We start from the raw sequence: 10000 nt of genomic DNA, 5'->3' as shown, positions 1-10000 counted from the left end.
TCGGGCGGGCGCAGCCCCCCATCTCTCTCTCTCTGGCTCCATTTGTCCACGGTTTTCCTCGGTTGCCACCCCGCCGGCTAGCTGCTCGCGGCCGGCACCCGCCGGGCCCCGAACCGAGGCCGGCGCCGGCGCCTCGCTCAACGAACTCGGTACGCCTGCGGCTCGCGGGGCCGCTCGGCTGTCACACGGCTGGATTCGGTCGGGCGAGCCCTTGCTCCGGCACCGAGCGAACGGACGGACGAGCCCGCTCTCGGCCCGGGCGGGCGCCTCACCTCGCCTACGGCGGGAAGCGAACCGGAGAGGAGGCCGCCCGTGCCTGAACACCGGACGCCGCCGCGGCTTCCCCGGGACGGGGAGCGTGGAAGCGCCGGCCCGCCGGGGGCCCTCTCCGACGCGACCCGAATGGCCTCATCGATCGACAAGAAGACGGGTAGGGGGAAGGAAGGAAGGAAGGGAGGAGAAGATGCGAGCCCTTCTCCAGGACGCGGCGGAAAGACCGCGCGCGCACGTGCAGGCGGGTGTGCGTGGGCAACGTCTGCCGAGAGGTGCTCGCCCGTGCCTGAACACCGGCCCGCCCCACGCCACCCCGAGCGAGGCGGGGAGCGGGATAGGACCGGCCCGCCGGGAAGCCTCTCCGACGCGCCCGAGGAGCGCCTCTCGTGTTCGGCCGGGGCTCCCGCGTGCAGGTGAGGATGCGGTGCGGAACGAGAACGAGGCGCCGCCGCCACGACCATCGGGTCCCGCCTTCCACCCTCGCGGCGGGACCCACCGGGGACGCCCCCGGCCCTTCTGCCTTCGAGTGCCGGCTGACCGGACCGTGCCCTTCTCCGCGCTCGCTTTTTCTCTCGCCTTCTCCGCTTCGCGCCAGCGAGCGCGGCAGCCGGCTTCCCCCGTTCGTTCGATTGTTCTCTCTCGCCTTCTCGGGTTCGCCCTGGGCGGCGCGGGAGCCGGCTATTTCACCCGCACAGCTCTCTCTCGCCTTGCCCGGCTTTTTTTCGCCGCTCGCCCGGGAGACCGCCTTAACCCACCGCCGAACGGCGGGACGGGGCGCGACGGACAAACCGAAGCGACCGGATCGACCACACGAACCGACGCCCCAGAGAGCCGCCGCCACCGCCGACCGCCGCCGAAACCCATCTGGCCGGCCGGTCAACCCAGCTCGCGAGCGCCCGCTCACCACCGATCTCCGGAGCAGAGTCCGCACTCTCTCCTACCGACGAAAAGTAAAGGCATCCGAAAAGAAAGCTCCACGGACGACGACGCCGACTACCGGCAAAGGCTCCGAATGCAGCCGACCTTTACCTCGACATAACTGGAGGCAGAGAATTAGAGCGACGCCTCTGGCCGCACCGTAGCAGCAGCGCCCCCCCCCACACACAAAAGACGCCAACAGCCGCCGGAGCCGGGTAGACGTGGCCGCCGCTGCCGGAACGGCGCCGCAGCGACCCCTGGGCGGATGCGCCGCGCCTGGCAGACGGGCGGAGCCGGGTAGACGTGGCCGCCGCTGCCGGAACGGCGCCGCAGCGACCCCAGGCCGGTTGAGCCGCGCCATGCAGCCGCGCGGAGCCGGGTAGACGTGGCCGCCGATGCCGGAACGGCGCCGCAGCGACCCCAGGCCGGCTACGCCGCGCCATGCAGCCTCGCGGAGCCGGGTAGACGTGGCCGCGGCTGCCGGGCCGCCGCCGCAGCGACCCCAGGCCGGTTGAGCCGCGCCATGCAGCCGCGCGGAGCCGGGTAGACTTGTCCGCCGATGCCGGAACTGCGCCCCAGCGACCCCAGGACGGCTGCAGTCGCGAAATGCAGCTTCGCGGAGCCGGGTAGACGTGGCCGCCGCTGCCGGGACGGCTCCGCAGCGACGCCGGGCCCGCTGCGCCGCACAAGGCAGCCGCGCGGAGTCGGGCTGACGTGGCCGCGGCTGCCGGGCCGGCGCCGCAGCGACCCCAGGCCGTCTGCGGGAGGCCAGGCAGCCTCCCGGAGCCGGGTAGACGTGGCCGCCGCTGCCGGGACGGCTCCGTAGCGACCTCTGGCCCGCTGCGGGAGACCAGGCAGCCGCGCGGAGCCGGGTAGACGTGGCCGCCTCTGCCGGGCCGGCGCCGCAGCGACCCCAGGCCGGCCACGCCTCGCCATGCAGCCTCGCGGAGCCGGGTAGACGTGGCCACCGCTGCCGGGGCGGCGCCGCAGCGACACCTGGGCGGCTGCGCCGCGCCAGGCAGCCGCGCGGAGCCGGGTAGACGTGGCCGCCTCTGCCGGGACGGCTCCGTAGCGACCTCTGGACCGCTGCGGGAGACCAGGCAGCCGCGCGGAGCCGGGTAGACGTGGCCGCCTCTGCCGGGCCGGCGCCGCAGCGACCCCAGGCCGGCCACGCCTCGCCATGCAGCCTCGCGGAGCCGGGTAGACGTGGCCGCCGCTGCCGGGCCGGCTCCGCAGCGACCTCTGCCCGCTGCGGGAGACCAAGGAAACCGCGCGGAGCCGGGTAGACGTGGCCGCTGCTGCCGGGCCGCCGCCGCAGCGACCCCTGGGCGGCTGCGCCGCGCCAGGCAGCAGCGCGGAGCCCGGTAGACGTGGCCGCCGATGCCGGAACGGCGCCGCAGCGACCCCAGGCCGGTTGAGCCGCGCCAGGCAGCCTCGCGGAGCCGGGTAGACGTGGCCGCCGATGCCGGAACGGCGCCGCAGCGACCCCAGGCCGGTTGAGCCGCGCCATGCAGCCGCGCGGAGCCGGGTAGACGTGGCCGCCGATGCCGGAACGGCGCCGCAGCGACCCCAGGCCGGTTGAGCCGCGCCATGCAGCCGCGCGGAGCCGGGTAGACTTGTCCGCCGATGCCGGAACTGCGCCCCAGCGACCCCAGGACGGCTGCAGTCGCGAAATGCAGCTTCGCGGAGCCGGGTAGACGTGGCCGCCGATGCCGGGACGGCTCCGCAGCGACGCCGGGCCCGCTGCGCCGCACAAGGCAGCCGCGCGGAGTCGGGCTGACGTGGCCGCGGCTGCCGGGCCGGCGCCGCAGCGACCCCAGGCCGTCTGCGGGAGGCCAGGCAGCCTCCCGGAGCCGGGTAGACGTGGCCGCCGCTGCCGGGACGGCTCCGTAGCGACCTCTGGCCCGCTGCGGGAGACCAGGCAGCCGCGCGGAGCCGGGTAGACGTGGCCGCCTCTGCCGGGCCGGCGCCGCAGCGACCCCAGGCCGGCCACGCCTCGCCATGCAGCCTCGCGGAGCCGGGTAGACGTGGCCACCGCTGCCGGGGCGGCGCCGCAGCGACACCTGGGCGGCTGCGCCGCGCCAGGCAGCCGCGCGGAGCCGGGTAGACGTGGCCGCCTCTGCCGGGACGGCTCCGTAGCGACCTCTGGACCGCTGCGGGAGACCAGGCAGCCGCGCGGAGCCGGGTAGACGTGGCCGCCTCTGCCGGGCCGGCGCCGCAGCGACCCCAGGCCGGCCACGCCTCGCCATGCAGCCTCGCGGAGCCGGGTAGACGTGGCCGTCGCTGCCGGGCCGGCTCCGCAGCGACCTCTGCCCGCTGCGGGAGACCAAGGAAACCGCGCGGAGCCGGGTAGACGTGGCCGCTGCTGCCGGGCCGCCGCCGCAGCGACCCCTGGGCGGCTGCGCCGCGCCAGGCAGCAGCGCGGAGCCCGGTAGACGTGGCCGCCGATGCCGGAACGGCGCCGCAGCGACCCCAGGCCGGTTGAGCCGCGCCAGGCAGCCTCGCGGAGCCGGGTAGACGTGGCCGCCGATGCCGGAACGGCGCCGCAGCGACCCCAGGCCGGTTGAGCCGCGCCATGCAGCCGCGCGGAGCCGGGTAGACGTGGCCGCCGATGCCGGAACGGCGCCGCAGCGACCCCAGGCCGGCTACGCCGCGCCATGCAGCCTCGCGGAGCCGGCTAGACGTGGCCGCCGCTGCCGGGCCGGCGCCGCAGCGACCCCAGGCCGGTTGAGCCGCGCCAGGCAGCCGCGCGGAGCCGGGTAGACTCGTCCGCCGGTGCCGGAACGGCGCCTCCGCGACCCCAGGACGGCTGCAGTCGCGCCATGCAGCTTCGCGGAGTCGGGCTGACGTGGCCGCCGCCGCCGGGCCGCCGCCGCAGCGACCCCAGGCCGTCTGCGTGAGGCCAGGCAGCCTCGCGGAGCCGGGTAGACGTGGCCGCCGCTGCCGGAACGGCGCCGCAGCGACCCCTGGGCGGCTGCGCCGCGCCAGGCAGCCGCGCGGAGCCGGGTAGACGTGGCCGCCGATGCCGGAACGGCGCCGCAGCGACCCCAGGCCGGCTACGCCGCGCCATGCAGCCTCGCGGAGCCGGGTAGACGTGGCCGCCGCTGCCGGGCCGGCGCCGCAGCGACCCCAGGCCGGTTGAGCCGCGCCATGCAGCCGCGCGGAGCCGGGTTAGACTCGTCCGCCGATGCCGGAACTGCGCCGCAGCGACCCCAGGGACGGCTGCAGTCGCGCAATGAAGCTTCGCGGAGCCGGGTAGACGTGGCCGCCGCTGCCGGGACGGCTCCGCGGCGAAGCCGGGCCGGCTGCGCCGCACAAGGCAGCCGCGCGGAGTCGGGCTGACGTGGCCGCGACTACCGGGCCGCCGCTGCGACCCCAGGCCGTCTGCGGGAGGCCAGGCAGCCTCCCGGAGCCGGGTAGACGTGGCCGCCGATGCCGGAACGGCGCCGCAGCGACCCCTGGGCGGCTGCGCCGCGCCAGGCAGCAGTGCGGAGCCGGGTAGACGTGGCCGCCTCTGCCGGGCCGGCGCCGCAGCGACCCCAGGCCGGCCACGCCTCGCCATGCAGCCTCGCGGAGCCGGGTAGACGTGGCCGCCGCTGCCGGGCCGGCTCCGCAGCGACCTCTGCCCGCTGCGGGAGACCAAGGAAACCGCGCGGAGCCGGGTAGACGTGGCCGCTGCTGCCGGGCCGCCGCCGCAGCGACCCCTGGGCGGCTGCGCCGCGCCAGGCAGCAGCGCGGAGCCCGGTAGACGTGGCCGCCGATGCCGGAACGGCGCCGCAGCGACCCCAGGCCGGTTGAGCCGCGCCAGGCAGCCTCGCGGAGCCGGGTAGACGTGGCCGCCGATGCCGGAACGGCGCCGCAGCGACCCCAGGCCGGTTGAGCCGCGCCATGCAGCCGCGCGGAGCCGGGTAGACGTGGCCGCCGATGCCGGAACGGCGCCGCAGCGACCCCAGGCCGGCTACGCCGCGCCATGCAGCCTCGCGGAGCCGGCTAGACGTGGCCGCCGCTGCCGGGCCGGCGCCGCAGCGACCCCAGGCCGGTTGAGCCGCGCCAGGCAGCCGCGCGGAGCCGGGTAGACTCGTCCGCCGGTGCCGGAACGGCGCCTCAGCGACCCCAGGACGGCTGCAGTCGCGCCATGCAGCTTCGCGGAGTCGGGCTGACGTGGCCGCCGCCGCCGGGCCGCCGCCGCAGCGACCCCAGGCCGTCTGCGTGAGGCCAGGCAGCCTCGCGGAGCCGGGTAGACGTGGCCGCCGCTGCCGGAACGGCGCCGCAGCGACCCCTGGGCGGCTGCGCCGCGCCAGGCAGCCGCGCGGAGCCGGGTAGACGTGGCCGCCGATGCCGGAACGGCGCCGCAGCGACCCCAGGCCGGCTACGCCGCGCCATGCAGCCTCGCGGAGCCGGGTAGACGTGGCCGCCGCTGCCGGGCCGGCGCCGCAGCGACCCCAGGCCGGTTGAGCCGCGCCATGCAGCCGCGCGGAGCCGGGTTAGACTCGTCCGCCGATGCCGGAACTGCGCCGCAGCGACCCCAGGACGGCTGCAGTCGCGCAATGAAGCTTCGCGGAGCCGGGTAGACGTGGCCGCCGCTGCCGGGACGGCTCCGCGGCGAAGCCGGGCCGGCTGCGCCGCACAAGGCAGCCGCGCGGAGTCGGGCTGACGTGGCCGCGACTACCGGGCCGCCGCTGCGACCCCAGGCCGTCTGCGGGAGGCCAGGCAGCCTCCCGGAGCCGGGTAGACGTGGCCGCCGATGCCGGAACGGCGCCGCAGCGACCCCTGGGCGGCTGCGCCGCGCCAGGCAGCAGTGCGGAGCCGGGTAGACGTGGCCGCCGATGCCGGAACGGCGCCGCAGCGACCCCAGGCCGGCTACGCCTCGCCATGCAACCTCGCGGAGCCGGGTAGACGTGGCCGCCGCTGCCGGGCCGGCTCCGCAGCGACCTCTGCCCGCTGCGGGAGACCAAGGAAACCGCGCGGAGCCGGGTAGACGTGGCCGCCGCTGCCGAAACGGCGCCGCAGCGACCCCTGGGCGGCTGCGCGGCGCCTGCCAGCCGGGCGGAGCCGGGTAGACATGGCCGCCGCTGCCGAAACGGCGCAGCAGCGACCCCAGGCTGGTTGAGCCGCGCCATGCAGCCTCGCGGAGCCGGGTAGACGTGGCCGCTGCTGCCGGGCCGCCGCCGCAGCGACCCCTGGGCGGCTGCGCCGCGCCAGGCAGCAGCGCGGAGCCGGGTAGACGTGGCCGCCGATGCCGGAACGGCGCCGCAGCGACCCCAGGCCGGCTACGCCGCACCATGCAGCCTCGCGGAGCCGGGTAGACGTGGCCGCCGCTGCCGGGCAGGCGCCGCAGCGACCCCAGGCCGGTTGAGCCGCGCCAGGCAGCCGCGCGGAGCCGGGTAGACGTGGCCGCCGCGGCCGGGCCGGCTCCGCAGCGACCTCTGGCCCGCTGCGGGAGACCAGGCAACCGCGCGGAGACGGGCTGATGTGGCCGCCGCCGCCGGGCCGGCGCCGCAGCGACCTCCGGCCGTCCGTTTTTGCCGACCTCTCCTTGCCGCTGCGGACCGGCCGAGCCGCGCCGAGCCGTATAGACCGCGCGCAGTCCGGCCGCCGCCGCGGCAGCGACCGGGTTGTTCGGCGCTCGCCTGGGCCTTGCCGTCTTTCCGTCGTACCCGAGCCGCCGCCGCCGCCGCCTCCGCCTCGGTTCGACCGAGTCGGTCGCTCCCGGGCCGGCCCGTTCCTGGCGTACTCGGGCTCCGCGTGTCGGCGGCTGGCGCGGCCGGCCGCCCCCGCTCTGAGGGGCGTCCGGCCGCGTTCGGCGCGGTTCGGTGCGGGGTCCGCATTGCGGCCGCCGCGGCTCGGGGTCCGGCGGAGGCCCCTTCTCGTTCGTCTCGCGTGCGTTTGTTTGTCTGTCCGTTCGTTTGTTTATTTTACCGGCGCGTGTTTGCGTGCGCGTTCGCTCGTTTGACACTTTTCGTTTGATTCCCTTTTCGCTCGGTGGCCCGGTAGCTCTTCGCGCCGGGTGTTCGGAGTCGGGTATTTCTAACCCGATCCGCCCGCGGCTTGCGGGGTGGGGGTGGTGATGGTGTGTGTTTGTGTTTTGGGCGGGGAGGGCGCTTTTCCCGCTCGCCGCTATGTGCCCCGCTTCCCCCCCCCACTCCCCCCCCCGCCCCCCCCGCCCCACTCCCCCTCTGCGGAAGCGCGCAGGCGCCGGCGGGTCCCCGCCCGCGCGTAGCGGGGCGGGCGGGAAACGTCCGGCGGGCTCGCGACGGGATCGGCCGCTCGTGTCAGCGCGGGGAGGAAAAGAAATGGCGGGAAGACGGCGGCAGAGGTAGGCCGGCGGGGAACGGCCTCGTCCGTCCCGGGGGTGGGTGTGTGCGTTCGTCTGGGATTCGTTCCTTCGACTCATCCGGACGCCGGGCTCGCCCTGAGCCCCTCTCCCGGGCGGCGGGCGTGCCCGTTCCCTCACCCACCCACCCCGGCCCGGCCACCCCCCCCCCCCCCCCTTTCCCCCCAGAGAAAAAAAAGAAAAAATAGAAAGAAACGGAAAGAAAGCGCGTGGCGGGCTGGGGGTGGGTCCTCGGCCGGTTTCGGGGGGGGGGGGGGGGGGCGGGAGTTTGCGGGGACCGGTCGAAGCCATCGGGCCTGGCCCGCCGGAGGGAAGCGAGAGAGAAAAATTAAAAAAAAAAAAAAAAAAAGGAGGGTGGCGTTGGGGGGGGGGGGGGGGGGACCGAGGAGTGGGAGGGGGAGGAGGAGGGCGGAGTGGGAGGTGGTGGTGGTGGTGGGTAGGGGGGTGTGGGGGGGTGCGGGTGAGGTAGGGAGCTTAAAAAAGTAAAAAATGAAATTAAAAAGAAAAAAAAAAAGGAGGCGGGAACGGCGAACAAACCCGGTCCGATCGGGCAGGGTGGGAGTCGGGTGGGTGGAGGGGGACGGGCACGGGCAGCGGCAAAAGAAAGGAAAGGCGGGAAGAAGAAATAACGGAAAACCCAAATCCCGCAGCTCTCTCGGCCAACGTCCCCCAAGAAGAAGGAAGGAAGGAACGGACGACCACCGAGCAAACGAGCGCTCGCACGGACGTCGGACGGACGTCTTCGAGAAGAAAGTAAGAGGGGCCGGGGGGCCGGGGGAGGGGACTAGGGTGGGAAAGAAAAGAGAGAAAGAAAGAAAGAGAGGGGGGGGGGGGGGGGGGGGGGGGGGGGGGGGGGCGGGAGAAAGAGAGAAAGAGAGAGAGAAAGAAGAATACGTCTACAGGTGCTGCAGAAAAGCGGGCCAGTCGGGCGGGGCACGTCCGGGAGAGGGCGGGTTAGGGCTAGGGTTAGGGTAGGCGGGCGAGGTTAGGGTAAGGGTCAGGTTTAGGCTTTGCGCGCTGGGAAGTTCAGGTGGCCGGCCGCGAGATCTACCCGTAAGCCCGTCGCGACCCCCTTCTTCCCAACGGAAGGGCGCGCCGGGCCGGGCCGGGCCTACTCAAACGCACGCGCGCGGGAGCGGGCGAGCGAGCAAGCGAGCAAGCAAGCAAATGGACGGGGAGACAGGCAGACTGATGGGTAGATAGATAAATATATGAATTAAGCCAATAACTAAAGAAAGAAACGGAAAAAAGTTCAAAAAAAATCAGAAAAACATACAAAAATTAAGAAGCTTCTGAAAAATCGAAAACAGAAAAGCAGGAACACGGAGGGGGAAAAAAAGAAAAGAAAAAGAAAAGAAAAAGAAAAAGAAAAAGAAAAAGAAAAAGAAAGAAAGAAAGAAAGAAAGAAAGAAAGAAAGAAAGAAAGAAAGAAAGAAAGAAAGAAAGAAAGAAAGAAAGAAAGAAAGAAAGAAAGAAAGAAAGAAAGAAAGAAAGAAAAAGGTGGAGGGGGGGGGGGGGCTCAGGCGGGCAGCCGCCAGCAAGCACGCAAGCGAAAAGGTACGTAGGAAAATATTTTAATGGAATGAATAAATAAGGAGGAAAATTAAAAAAGAAAAAAAAAAAGAACTAAAAAAAAAGTTAGAAAAAGAGAAGCTGAAACGTTTGAAGCTAAACAAGACAACATAAAAACACAGGAAAAAATTAAATTAAAATTAAAAAAAAAAAAAATCACGCACGCACGGGCGAGCGAGCGAGCGAGCGAGCGAGCGAGCCAAGCAATAAATAAACAAACAAATGGAAAAATATTGGGGGGGAATCGGAGAAACATCATATATAAATGGAAAAGTTTTAAAAAAGCTGAAAACGGCAGAAGTCTAAACGGAAAGAACCATAGGTAAAGAAAAATCACGTTGAGGCGAGTCCGGGCGGTGGGGGCCGAGGGGTGTTGGGTGGGGGGGGGGGGGGGGGGGACGACGGGGCACGGGACGGACGTTAAGAGGGGGGGGGGGGGGGGGGGGGGGGGAATGCAGCGGCGGCTGTGGCGGCATACCGCCACCCCGTCACGAGCGCCCGCGCCTCGGCGTGGGCCCGCCATCCCGAGCCGGGCCTACAAATAGGAAAACAAAAGATAAAATGAAATGAAAAGATCAGAACAACGAGGAAAGTCAAGGAACATTTAAAAAGGAAAAAAAAAAACGAAATTAAAAATCGCATCTGCCTGGGAGAGGGAGGGTCAGGGGTCAAGGCTGGGGCCGGGGGCGGGGGGAGGGGGGGGGGTGCGTGTGCAGGGCGGGCGGGGGCAAGGAAGGCCTCAGGCGCCGGCCGCCGGCTCTACCCGCATCCCCGTCGCGACCTCCCGCGCCTGGCGAGGGCCTGCCGGGCCGGGCCGGGCCGGGCCTACGCACGCGAGAGAGAGAGAGAGAGAGAGAGAGAGAGAGAGCCGACAAATCAATAAACAGAGAAATAAACAACTAG

The 10000-nt window shown here is 71.4% G+C and overlaps 1 pseudogene; it reads left to right on the top strand.

Moving 5' to 3' along the window:
* The window catches only part of LOC149911564 (uncharacterized), a 1546-nt pseudogene extending 808 nt beyond the window's left edge, over window positions 1-738 (top strand).
* Window positions 739-10000: the final 9262 nt, after the last annotated feature.

Source organism: Phasianus colchicus, unplaced genomic scaffold (genome assembly GCF_987193195.1).
Source record: "Phasianus colchicus unplaced genomic scaffold, bPhaCol1.hap1.1 HAP1_SCAFFOLD_89, whole genome shotgun sequence".
Classification (NCBI taxonomy): Eukaryota; Metazoa; Chordata; class Aves; order Galliformes; family Phasianidae; genus Phasianus; species Phasianus colchicus.
Note: the sequence above shows the minus strand (reverse complement) of the source record. Positions and strands in the feature narration are given on the sequence as shown.